At 27.2% G+C, this 13,267-nt stretch overlaps 1 protein-coding gene and 1 long non-coding RNA gene across 2 annotated transcripts in view; both read left to right on the top strand.

Annotated features, from left to right (window-relative positions):
• LOC147806286 (protein Wnt-4-like) overlaps positions 1–13,267 on the top strand; it is a 146,822-nt gene that overhangs the window by 27,049 nt on the left and 106,506 nt on the right. The gene's annotated exons all lie outside the window — the stretch shown is intronic.
• Positions 4,358–6,194, top strand: LOC147806287 (uncharacterized). The gene is made up of 2 exons (XR_015428556.1): positions 4,358–4,955; positions 6,051–6,194. It is a non-coding gene; the product is annotated as an uncharacterized LOC147806287 (long non-coding RNA).

Raw genomic sequence — 13,267 nt, 5'->3', positions numbered from 1 at the left:
TTTACCGTTTTGTCATTGGTTCTTGTGTCACATATATATTGGTTGATTTTCAAACTGAAAATTTAAGAGAGGGTCCCCGTTTGTAAATCATTACCAAAAAAATTCGACCAAGCATTAGCAAAAAGAAATTTTTTTTAAATAAATATTATAATACGGGTAATAGAGTTTTGATAAATAAAATAAAAGCAAGTAATTATAACGCTAGTTATTGTTTGGTTATAACCAAAAACTAGGACCATTTACATAAAATTAGGTATAAAAAATAGGAATTCATATAAAATAGTAAAATGGATGTCAAAATCAGAGCAGGATAAACACACACTTCGTTGCGTGTGTTTACACAATGACATCTGTAACATAGACAGAATGCAATGCAATTATTGCATTGTATTGCTATTGCTGCTTTTGCCATTTAAAAATGACAGTAGTAATAATAACAATGTCCTTTTTAATTACTCCTGGTCATAATATTTAACTTATTGTTAGATTATAGCAATCCTTGCTTTTTAAACTTTCTTGGAAAATTCAAATCGCTGTAGAAAATCCAACCGCATGCAACATAGAAAAATTTATAATAATTTATGTATTCAATATTTTCACTTATAAAAAAATAATAATGAATGGTAAAAATCCTATTCTTCAATAATATGATAATACAATAAGAATATGTTTGCAAATTTGCATAGATATAATTCAAGTAGTGAGAAATATCTAGAGCAAAGACCTTGGGAGCTCGCTAATAAAGGCATGAAATTGTCAATTTAATTTTTTTCTTAACCCATTGAGTAATAAAACTAGTAATTTAAATTTCCATAATTACCTTTGTATTCTTCAATTTTTTATAGTTTAATTGCAAATGATTGGCTAATAGTTTTAAACATAGATTGGAAAAGCTTAAAATTATTAAGCTAAAAAAGTACTGAGGCAATATTTCCATTTATATTGAATGTAATTACATGTTTTCCATCAATAAATCTGGAGGCTATTTTTTAGTTAGATTATAGATATTAGCGTTTTCAAACTTACCCAAGACAATTCAAATTCTTATTAAATACCAAATGCAGACATATGACTTCGCACCTTTCGACTAGTGTGCTGTTTTTAATGGCATACATTATAATATTTGATGACTTATTTATCGAGTATAATACACTGATTTGCATCGAGTTACTTTTCAGCCCCTATTCAGCCAAGAATTCTCTCAGCTAAGTTAGCATTTAAACATTACCGAGGCTACAGCAGCCTGTTTACAGTTTTCTTTCTAATGGTTTTGCCATACAACTCTTTTTAGCGCTACATTTGGCGACTTTTTGAAATTAAAAATAATTCATGTTGGATATATTTTAACACTTTTTGCTAAATAATTGTCAACTATAAATCGCTACTCAGTACTTACATTTATTCTGATTCACAGGAAACTACACGCTTGATAGTTTTTCAAATAAATGAAGAGTATATTTATAAGTACACTGTAAAAAATTTACGGAGCAAATTACGGTTAAGTGTACCAGCACTCAGGTTGCCGGTACTCTTTACAGTTAAATCCATTTTTGCGGGTTACAGAACAAGAAATCTGATATACAGTAATTTTTACAGTAAAAATTACTGTAAAATCACTGAATCTCTAGTTAAATAAATATTACTGTAAAAATTACAATCCGTTTTTACCGTAAAAATTACAATCCGTTTTTACTGTAAAAATTACAATTTTATGGTAAAAATGGATTTTACAGTAAACTAGATTTTATGGATGACCACTCTAAGTGCTGGTACTTTATACCGTGATTTGATTTGGAATTTATTACAGTGTAGCTTGAGCAAATTTGTTTCAGTATCATCGTAGCTTGAAAACCTAAGTAATCAAATATATGACGAAAATACTTCATCAATTTGAAATCTTATCGTAGTTGATTGAGCGAGATGGTTAACTAAAATGACAAAACTAAGATGAAGACTAGACGATCGAAAATAAAGTGATGAATCAAGACAGCCGAACTGTATGATGATAAAGGAGTTGGCCTCGTAGCAGGCGGATCCCGGGTTCAATTCCTGCTGGGGGCATGGGGCGTGATAAAGTATTTCTTTACTTTTGACAAAATTCGCTTCCTGATGAAATGACAAAATGTTCACTCTGAGTAGAACAGAGAAAATTCATTTAAATTTCCCAAAAAACAGAGAAAGTGTCGTGAAATTTGAATATCTATTTTTTACAGTGCATACAAATAGTTATTTAGCGTATACAAATTTTTAAAAAGTTATAAAGTATGTAACTTTCAATGACAAAATAAAAAATTTATACAAAATTACGCAAATAGTACTTGAGAAATCAAAATCTAAAAGTATGACATTTTTGAAGCTTTATAACTCAAAAAACTATTTGACCGATTTCATTCAAATTTTGTGTTTTATTATTTTTTAAAAAAATTATACAATTTAAAATGGCATAAAAATCTTGTATACCATTATAAAATTCAATCATGATAAAATAATAAAAGCAATTTCTTTGAATATTAGGAAATTCTTTGCGTGGAATCTTAAAAACGAATTTTATTGATGCGCTATATTTCGACTGCTATCCTGCCTAAAATATTGAGGCCAAACTTTTAAATTTCAGATTGCCCACTCCCATAAATAGATAAATAGTCCGAAATACAAATCTTTCAAAAAAATAAATAAGTAATAAGAGTTGTTTACTTAGAAAAAGTACATTTTTGTGTCTGATTGATTAGGTATCGCGTTTAATAGTTAGCCTTAATTAATAAATACAATTTAACTGTAATTAATTAATACTTTTTAACAATTAAGCTTGATTTAAGTACACTGTAAAAATTCTGGTAAGAAGTACTGGCACTCAGAGTACCGGTACTTTTTACCATAATAACCCCTTAACGATCTGTTATTTTTCGAGAAAACGGTCATAAAAGTGCCTATTTTTCCTAGTACACGTATTTGATTAGTGCTGTCATCTAGTTTAAAATAAACTAACTATCTACAATTATCTTAAAAATATCCTGGTACTGCCCTCTGGTGTGTAAAATGAGAAATAAAATGTTTTCCGGGGGAAAAAAATAATTAGTTTTATTCTTATTGGCATGTTATAAGACACTCCAGCTCGAAAATTTCACGGGAGCGAGAAATAGAGGGCGAAACCTCACCCCGTCATTTTCACAGGAGCGAGAAGGTAGGTGTTAAATTTTCATGGAACGAAATATCTGATATACCGTAAATTTTACTGTAATATTTACGGTAACAAAACCACTGAATCACTCTCAATAAATAGATGTTACTGAAAAGATTATGGTATAATGTCTTACGGTGAAAATGAATTTTACAGAAAAATGGATTTTGCGAATACTACATTCAGGGTGCCAGTACTTTCAACTATAATTTGATCCGAAATTTTTTTCCAATGTACCTAAAATACTTAAAAATCTGATTATTGGAACAAAGGTTGTCTAGGGTGATATATAGTTTGCTGCACGTTAAGCTATAGTCATAGTATTGTTGAACGAACAGCTTTTTTGAAAATTTAAAACTATTATTTCTTGCTTTTTATTTCATTATTTCGAAAAATAGCTATTTCCCCATTCTTATTATTATATTTTACATCACAAGCTATAACAGAAATCATGAGATCCTGGTTGTACACTGCATATAACTTCGGATTTCAAAATAAGTCAGTTTAAGATATGCAGATTCTCAAGTGTTATTTACGCAATCTTTTTTTAAAATCGTGTTAACCGGTTTTCAGAACCATTATCAAATTATTGCGATCGCATCACTGAAAGATAACATCTTGGTTTAAAATTTATGAACAATGAAAGTGACTTGCTTTAAGCATATAAATATACATATAAAAGGTAATAAATATTTTGAAAAGACTTCTTTATTGAAATTTTTATAAAAAGAGAAATGAGTCACATTCCAGAAAATAGTAAATTAGAATATTTTACTTTTACTGGGGGTTATTTTAATTCATTGACTTTTATTTTACTAGTTTGACTTCAAAACCAGTTTAATTAACATTTTTTACAAATATTTATTCATGTATAACTATTTCTTTTTTTTAAATTTTAATTTAAATTTTTTTTCTTTTAACTGTTTTAATTATTTATTTTTCGTAATATCTAATCAATATAATTTTATTTTGTGAAAAGATATTTTATTGGCAATATAAGTTTAGAAGCTAAAAAAATTACTTAAAAACTAGGAGGCTTCGCCCCCTGCTCGCTGGTGCCAACCCCCGGAACTGCTTTCGCAGTTCATTTCGGATTGCTTCGCAATCCGATGCTCGCTTTGATCGCTCATTGGATACGTTCTTAACGTCTAGCTTTTGTATACTTTTTTGAACACTGAAGTTCCGAAAACTTTTCACTGTAGAAAATTCTAAACCTGTGCATTTCAATATTAATTTGAAATTGAAAGCAGTTCGCATATTTTTCTTAATCACACTATTCTAAATTTCAGTTGTTTAGAAAAGTAACTGTTGTAAGTTTTGTTTTAAAGTCTTTCCCACCAGAGGGCTAAAACCATGTGTTGTAAAACAATATGAAATAGTACTGAACGCCGGATGTAAAGCATCGGCTTCGATGAAGATAATTTTGTGAGAATTTTTTTGATAATTCGGTGAGAATTCACCCGATTAGACATATGATACCATAGAGTAAAGAGTATAGGTAGAGTTGACATGAGAAAGTAACAGTGAAGCCGTCACTGTAACCGGTCGGCCATATTGGTTTATGCAAAACATTCGAATGCTGCTATATTCTGCACGTTGAACTTGCTAATCAATGTTATTTTTATCGTTTTTTTTCTATTTCTCTTTAACGATTTTCTTTATTTTACCTTTTAAACATTGAATTTAATTATATTTTGCTTGTAAAAATGACGAACTGCTTTGCATACGGCTGTACGAATCGATGGACAAAGAAAATGCCTGGAATTACATTTCATAGGTAAGTGTAAATTCAATTCTCTTCATCATTTTCTAATTTAGTATTTTTAAATTCTGTTCTTAGAATAAACTGTATCTTTAATGTCAGAAGACTAAAGATTTTTTTTCTTCTTCTTAACTATTAGCTATTCATTTCAAACCCAACCTTGATTCTCATCAATTTTTATTGAAATGAATCAAAATAGAACTTCTAAGTGACTTATAGAATATCAAAACTATAAAACTAATTGTAGATAAGATAATGTGATTTCGTTTACTTTTATACTGCTTAATTGACAATTAATATGGCATAATTATAGTATCATGTGTTATTCGAATTAGTGGGAATTTTTAAAAGTATTTATTTTATTTGCTACAATATTTTTTGCTTTTATGAAATTTAATCTATCATGAAGAGTTTCTCAAATAATTTTGTGTGTTTTTCTGTTATTTACTGTTATTGATCATTATTTCGTAATCTAAACATTAAAAATCAGCACTGTTGCTTTTTCAATTGTAATTCCAAACTGTTGCTCTGCTATTAAGTGGAATTTAAAAAAATTATCGCGATGTCCAGTTTGTCAACAATTTGATTTTTATTCAACTGCTATTTTATTTATGATCACTCTTGCACTGAAGAATGACATGAAATTTTTTGAGAGCTTTTAACACACAAACATAATTTAAAAAATTCACCTAAATTGTTACTTTTTTTCACTTTTATAACCCTGGTGGAAACCTTTCCATAAATTTTATAATAGAAAATCCAGTGAACTATAGAAACTGGCAAAAATCTGCCATACTCTCAATTTGCGAACTACTTCAGTCCTTGCATTTAATTAATAATTGATATACATTTAGGTTAATGAAATAAATTAAAAGTTTCAGTTGTGGGTAATCTATATTGGAGTCGTGGGTTTTAGTTGAGCATAATAGACTGAAAACAGATTATTTGTGCTACTGCATTTATTTTTTTGAAATAATCGATTGGATTAACTGTAATTATCAAAATTTTAATAAAGTTGCTTCTAATTGCTAATTATAAATCTTTTTTAAAAGACTTATATAATTAACGAGTTTTTATGTTCATGCTTTTAAGTTGGAATTTTATTTGCAGTTTTCCTAAAGATGAAAAACGTAAACAGTTATGGATCAAAGCTGTGAGACGAGTTAATTGAAAGCCTTCTTCGTGTAGTAAATTGTGTAATGAGCATTTCTCAGAAGATGTGATTGATAGAACAATAAATCTGCTTGATGGTCTTACAGATTCATTGATTAAAAAAAATTTAGTGAACAAAAACTCTTATTGTAAATAATTTAAATATTAATTTACTCTAATAATTATTAAACTATTTATCATTTTCAATATTATTGCAAAAACCATTTACAAGATCGTGATAAATTAAAGTATTAATTCAAATTTTTTAACAAATGTATGAAATGTTTTTTACAACTCTTATTAAAATTCAGTTCTTTTAAAAAAAGACAATGCTTCAATTGAGGGATATAATTTATGAAGGGAAAGTTTTTCTTCTAAAATTAATAAATCAAGGAAAAAATCGTTAACAATAAAGTTACGTTTTTTTAAATTTTTGTTTTTTGTGTACTTTAAAATGTGTGTATAAATAAGTGTATATTTTAAATTCTTATCACTTGTAACACATTTAATGCAATATTTTACTGTCGAATAACCAACATATATTATTCATATTTGTGAGTGAAGAATTATTATTTTTGACTAATAAACTCTGATAGTACTTACTTTAAAAAAATATGGAAATTGATTGTACATAATGTAAAAATAAATAAAATGATTTATTTTTCTTTTATGTCTGTGTATTTTTTAAGAATAAAATAAGAAATTCATTTTCATGAACTGAGAAAAAAGAATTTAAAGTTCAGTGTTATTCTACTAAATGAAAGAAATATGTAAGATAAATATAATAATATATAAAGTTTTTAACTAAAATTTTTTAATAAACATAGAATTTTTTTTTACAACTTTTATTAAAGTATTAAAATTCAATTATTTTCTATGATGATTCAATCAACAAAAAATGACTGTTCAGGGATATAATTTATGAAAGGGAAAGTTTGTCTTATAAAATTAATAAATGCATGAAAAAATAACTAACAAAAAACTTGAGGTTTTTTTTTATTTTTAATTTTTCTTTTTTAAGCATTAAATGAAAAAATAATAGTTTAAAATAAAAAGCGCTTTAATTTAAACTATTTTTTTTGTCATTTATGTGTCAAAAAATAAATCTACATACATGAAATATTAGATTATTTGGCCTAAAAATGATTAAATTTAATCTTTAGTTATGTTATTTTCATAAATATCAAATTGTAGTAAATGAGGCGCTTTTTTTTTTTCGTGTAACTAAAAGCAATAAGAAAATTAAGTTTTGTTTGACACTTATTAACTTCCATTTATTAGCGATGCAACCATAGGTTACAATGAATGCTTTGCATAATCCAAGATGGCCGACAGTTACTTCAGTTTCTACTCATAGGAGGGTGGGAAATGCCATCTCTACTTATACTCTTAACTCTATGTATGATACTCACTACGTGCTCTTTCGCGCCGAAGCCTATCAATTAAAACGTATTAGCGTTTTATATAACATGGATTAGCCATATGATGCTCACTAGGTGCTCTTGCGCGCCGAATCCAATCAATTAAAAATGAAAACTGTTGCCAGCGCGAGAAAAGAAATATCATCGGTTTTATTGATACATACATACGTACGTATTAGCGTTTTATATAATATAGATAGATAGATAGATAGATAGATAGATAGATAAAGTTAAATAAATTTTTAAAAAATGCTTTTTAAGAAGTACGTGCAGTAAATAAAGCACGTGCTTTTTATAAGATAACGGTCTCATATTTTATCCCGTTCAAGAAATTGCCAAAGCACTAAAACCTCTTGTTTAAAATCCAGCCAAGTTGGTGAATAACAGAGGAAATAATTACCATATATATAGTTTTTTTCGGGAATTTTTCAGAAACCCAAAATCATATTTTAAAATTTAACTACTGATAGATAATAGGAAAACTTATTATATATAAAACTATTGTTTGATCTAGATATATTCCAGGTTGCCAAAAATCTTTTTGTTAAATGTAAAAAAAATATTTCATTCTTTTAAATTATTTAAATAATTAAAAAATTATATAATTGAGGAGAAAATAATTGTTTGGTACAGGAACTTACAGGGAACCATAAACTATATATTTAAAACTTAGAAAAGTTGACTAACAATGAAGGAAACTATGCTTAATTCAGGAACTTTTCAGAATACCCCCAAAATCTTATTTTGAAAATTTGTATAAGAGGATAAATATAGCAGAAATGCTTTTTTCTTATATTGCACGGTTTAGAAATATTCAAGGAAATATTCAAATATTTAAGCACTTAAGGTTTGCAAAATATGAAGGAGACTATAGTCGCATGTGAATAAAAAACTTTTCAGTTCTCCAAAAATCTTACTTTTAAAAAAACGTAATGTTGTTTTCGTTCATGTAATCTTCCGTGCTCCCTTTACTAAAATTTAACTTTCATAATAAGCATTTTTGTCTTTCTATAAAAATATTTTAAAACAAATAAATCCTGATCTGGAAAGGTAGTAACGATTCACAAACTTATAATACAACAACAAATCTCAAAACAATCGCGATAAACTGTTTTAAAATTGCTATGCTAATCAACTATTGGTTAAGTGCTTTTAACTAATATTACGATCTACTTAGTTAAAAGCACTTTTAAACATTCCTTTAAAAGAAGCTTTGCTCTAAACTTTGTAAAAGTCCCAAATATCTGTTCTGAATATCTGTTCTGAATATCTGTTCTAAATATCTGTATGAATTCAAGAGAAATCAGAATTTGTCTGCACAGTATTAATCTGCATATAGGTTCGTTATTAGTTGACTGAAAAAAACCCAGTTCCTATTAACCTTTTACGTGTCACAACACAAACAGCAACATTAACTTGTAGTTGTAGTATATAGATTGTCCATATGAATTCAATTCCAGATCCAAAAAAGAGGCAGACATTTTGAACACACAAGTTAAATTCTTCTTGAGTCACGACAAAAGTATTCTTTATAAACAAAATGTTAATCATAATTTAAAAGCTTATAATTTCTTATAACACATACACGAAACGCCACTACATTAATTTTTAGGACACTTAGTATAAACCCACATTGCATATTCTATGGACATAAAACTACAATATAACAAAATAAACAATTTTTATTGTCTCTGTTTATCTTAACGTAACTTAGCCATCAACAACTAAAAAGAAACAGAAGTCTGTAGACTACGATGTGATTCATTATTATTCTGGTCAGGTAAAAGGTGCATCCTTAAACAAAGCTAATTATTTTAAATGCATAAACGAATATAACTTGACGGTTATACGGTCTGTTTATTGTCTTTAGTTTGAGGATAACTTTTTTAAGGATTACGTTCGTAAACTACTTTGTTTCAGTATCAAAATACATTTTTAATGCTTCGAACGTCATGTAAAGACGAAAAATTTACAAATTTCCATGCTTTTAATTTTTAAAAATATGTTAGGAATATGGATATTTCGTGAACTTTAAAGGACTTGTTCGAAAGATGTTCATGTAGCTTTACGCAACTACGGAAATATTTTTAAAAATGTGATTTTAATTTTGTATGAAAAAACAAATAGTCCTCAACTTTGATGTAGCTTAACGCAACTGGTGAATTGCTTTTAAAAATACGATTTTAATTTTGTATAAAAAAAAACTTAAAAAACTTAGGAACATAGAAGACAAACATGCTAAGGAAAGCCATAAGTGTTCTATCCTATCTTATTTTGCTACTATCGAAAATTGATGTAGTTTTGTGCATTCATTACAAAAAAAATCTGTTTGAATTGTTTTATACTTTAATATGTTTTGAATCATTTTTATTAAATTTTCTCATATAAATTGATGGTAGATATTTATTTATTTCGGCAGTATCTTTGCATACTATATATATATATATATATATATATATATATTGTAATTTTACTTAAAAAGAACCTTTTATCACCTCAAAAGTGGTTTTTAACAGTTTATCCACTGTAATAAAATTAAATTTAAAAAAGTTTATAACTAAAAAAATGTAGTTTAAAATTACTTACTAGAAACACATAGCATAACTTTATTGCTGTAAAGTTTTGAGAAAAAATCTATAGAATTTCAAAGCATTATCAGGCACTTTTTTTTTCTCTTCCTAATAAAGCAACCTTTTAATTTTCACTTTTTTTGAATGGTATTGTTTCACAAATTATACTCTATCCTCGCAAATTTGTTAAATACAACAAACTAATAAGAAAACGAAAATTTAGCTGAATTTTCAAGATGGCGAGATCGGAACCTTCTCAAATATGGAAATTTAATAGAACAGACAATGCTTATACTTAATATAATCAGACACAAAATGTGCTTTTCCTGAATTAACATACCTTTTATTCCAAAATCATTACTAAAGCACTCCGTTAAAAATTACCGAGATTTCTGGTGCTCCACGAGAGCCAGAAACATAGTAAATTTTACCATATTATAGTTTTTTAAACCATTCCTTTTTTCGCAGGATAACCTTTAAGGAACTAAATTTTCGTCCGCTCTCCATCTTAAACAGGTACCATATTTTCCAGATTGTGGCTAATGTCCTTACGATGCTTTTTTGAGGGTCAAGTAGCCATATACATCAGAAAAATACGAGACAGATTTATTCAGAGAAAACACGTTTTCATATCTGATTTCGTAATTTAAAATGTCACCTATACAAGAAAAATAGCATATTTAAAGTTATCTCGTTGATCCATTAAGATTTCATTTTAGTACGTGATAATTCCGATCATTAAATCAAATCTTGCTAAGGTGTGTCACTCGTTTTTAAAGTTGCGCGTCTATTGGTTCACTTTTTTTTTCCTCTTTTATCTTATTCTCTTGTTCAATCCATTGCTTCAATTGCAGATTGCAAAATTTCCAATCTTTTAAATGTTCCATATCTGCTAATCGGATTATAACTTTTGAAAACTGAGTTTTTTTTTATTACACTCTGAAATATAAACTCTCGAAACATATTTCGACAGGGTGAAATATTCTTCATAATTTGAACGGAACTTGAAAGAGTGTTTTGAATTAATTTTGTGGTAAAAATTATCTTATTTTAAAATCAAGAATTCATTTACAATGTGACAGTAAGACAACTAATTAAACTCAATCGTTCTCTATAATCACTCTCTATTAAATTATAGTATATTAAATAATGTTCTTAATTAAAAATGATCAGTAATTACAGTAGCTGAAAAAAATTAAATGATTTCGTTAATTAAAGGAGGATAGCCTATTCCTAAATTATTTTTACTGCTCTTTTCCTCTTTCCTTAGACTACGTTTATAAACTTATTACAAAGCATTTATTCGCGGAATGTAGGAAAATTACGATGAAAAAAATTTACAGTCATACAACTTGCTTGTTTGCTGAACTAAGACTAAGGTGTAACCCTGATATTTCACTGTACACTGCAAAAAATTCCGGAAATTAAGGTATAAAATATTTTGGTTGCATCATCCGAAAAATTCATCTTTACTCTGTAAATTAGTATACCGTAATTTTTACTTAATTAGAGAGATTTTATGGTCATTATTGCTGCAAAAATTTCAGTATATCAGATTTTTTGTTCCATAACATGTTCCAATAAAAATAGATTTTAGAGGTACTTTTTACCATAATTTAATCCGGCATTTTTTATAGTGAATAAAATGTTTTCTTCATACACATGAGCTCATTACTTTTTTACAGCGTAGCTAGCTCATTGTGAAAATAGCTGATTCTGTATTAACGTTAATAGCACAGAGCAATATTTTTCTTATCCTTTTCTGTGTTGAAGTAGCAAGAAATATGTCAGTTTAAACTAATTATTTAATAGATACATGTTAACACAGCTTTGAGCATTTTTTTAATGTTATCCAGATGTTCTAAAACATTTTAACAGTTTGAAGTGAATTATTATGAACCTGCCATTTTTAAGATATTATTTATTTATTGACGCAATTTATTTATAACCTTTCCTCAAGTTTAGTCCACATTTTTAACGCCAAAACATTTTCTGAAAGTCGTCAAGTCGTGTAAAGTTTTGTTAAGGAAAAGCTGATGATTTGCAGATTGTAAACAACTTAGTAATATTTAGCATTTCTAATTTTGAAGTAATTTAATATTTCCCAACATGATTTTTAAGTCTTAAAATTTGAGTTGTTTTGTCTACACTGTAAAATCTCATAAGTTCTCTAAAGTAGTTGTAAAGAGTAGTTGTAAATTGTGTATTTTTTATAAATTTTACACAGTTATTGTATATTGTCTATAGATTTTAATAACTTTTTGTTGCTTGATTTTGATTTAATTTTTAAGTTCGATTTTTATTCAACTTTTGGCTTAATTCGATTTCATTTTTGGCATTGATTTTGATTCATTTTTGGCTTTGATTTTTATTCAATATTGGTCTTGGTTTTTATTCTCTTTCGCTTTGATTTTTATTGAAGTTTATATTTTTATTCTCATTACATTTTATCTTTTATTTTTAATGCATTTTGCTTTTGTTTACGTTTTAAGTTTCGTTTTTCATTTTAACTTTATGAATGTTTTTCAAATAATTACAGTATAATCGTCAATTAGAACTGTAATTATTAACGATTTTTCTGCTGATTATGATTTTAATGAACTTTCATAAATTGTGATAATTATTTTTAGGCCTAACATATTTTGAAATTGATTATATATTGAAGCTATTGTTATCAGCTAAGAAGAAAATTAGCAAAGATATTTTTCTTTGATTTCATATAAATTATCAAAACATATAACTGATAACATAAACTTATTTCTAATTTAAGATTTAGTGAAATTACTTTACATAAGTCTTTAATGTTTAGTTATTACGATTGCTATCATTTAATGCGATAGATAAATGAGATAAAATTTTCACCTGCCATTTTTTTTTTTTTTTACTGAATCACGATTCAATTTCATCTAACAAATCGATCATCGATTTCATCTAGTGCCGTGCATATTAAGCTTACACGCAACTTACAAGATAGTTCTGAACTGTTTATCTTTAGGAATCGTGTATTGGGTCTCGTGCTGTTTGCCTTTATTACCACTTCATCAAATTAAACAAATTAAGCTTCCAGGGTTAATATTTTGTTCTTTCATGTTTATTTAAAGACCGGGATCAAATACAAAAATTTGCTTAAATGTTGTGTAATGTAAATTTCATATCTATCATATTTTATTAATTTATTGTTAAT

Source organism: Parasteatoda tepidariorum, chromosome 8 (genome assembly GCF_982258835.1).
Source record: "Parasteatoda tepidariorum strain Cologne lab strain chromosome 8, Ptep-v5.0, whole genome shotgun sequence".
Lineage (NCBI taxonomy): Eukaryota > Metazoa > Arthropoda > Arachnida > Araneae > Theridiidae > Parasteatoda > Parasteatoda tepidariorum.
Note: the sequence above shows the minus strand (reverse complement) of the source record. Positions and strands in the feature narration are given on the sequence as shown.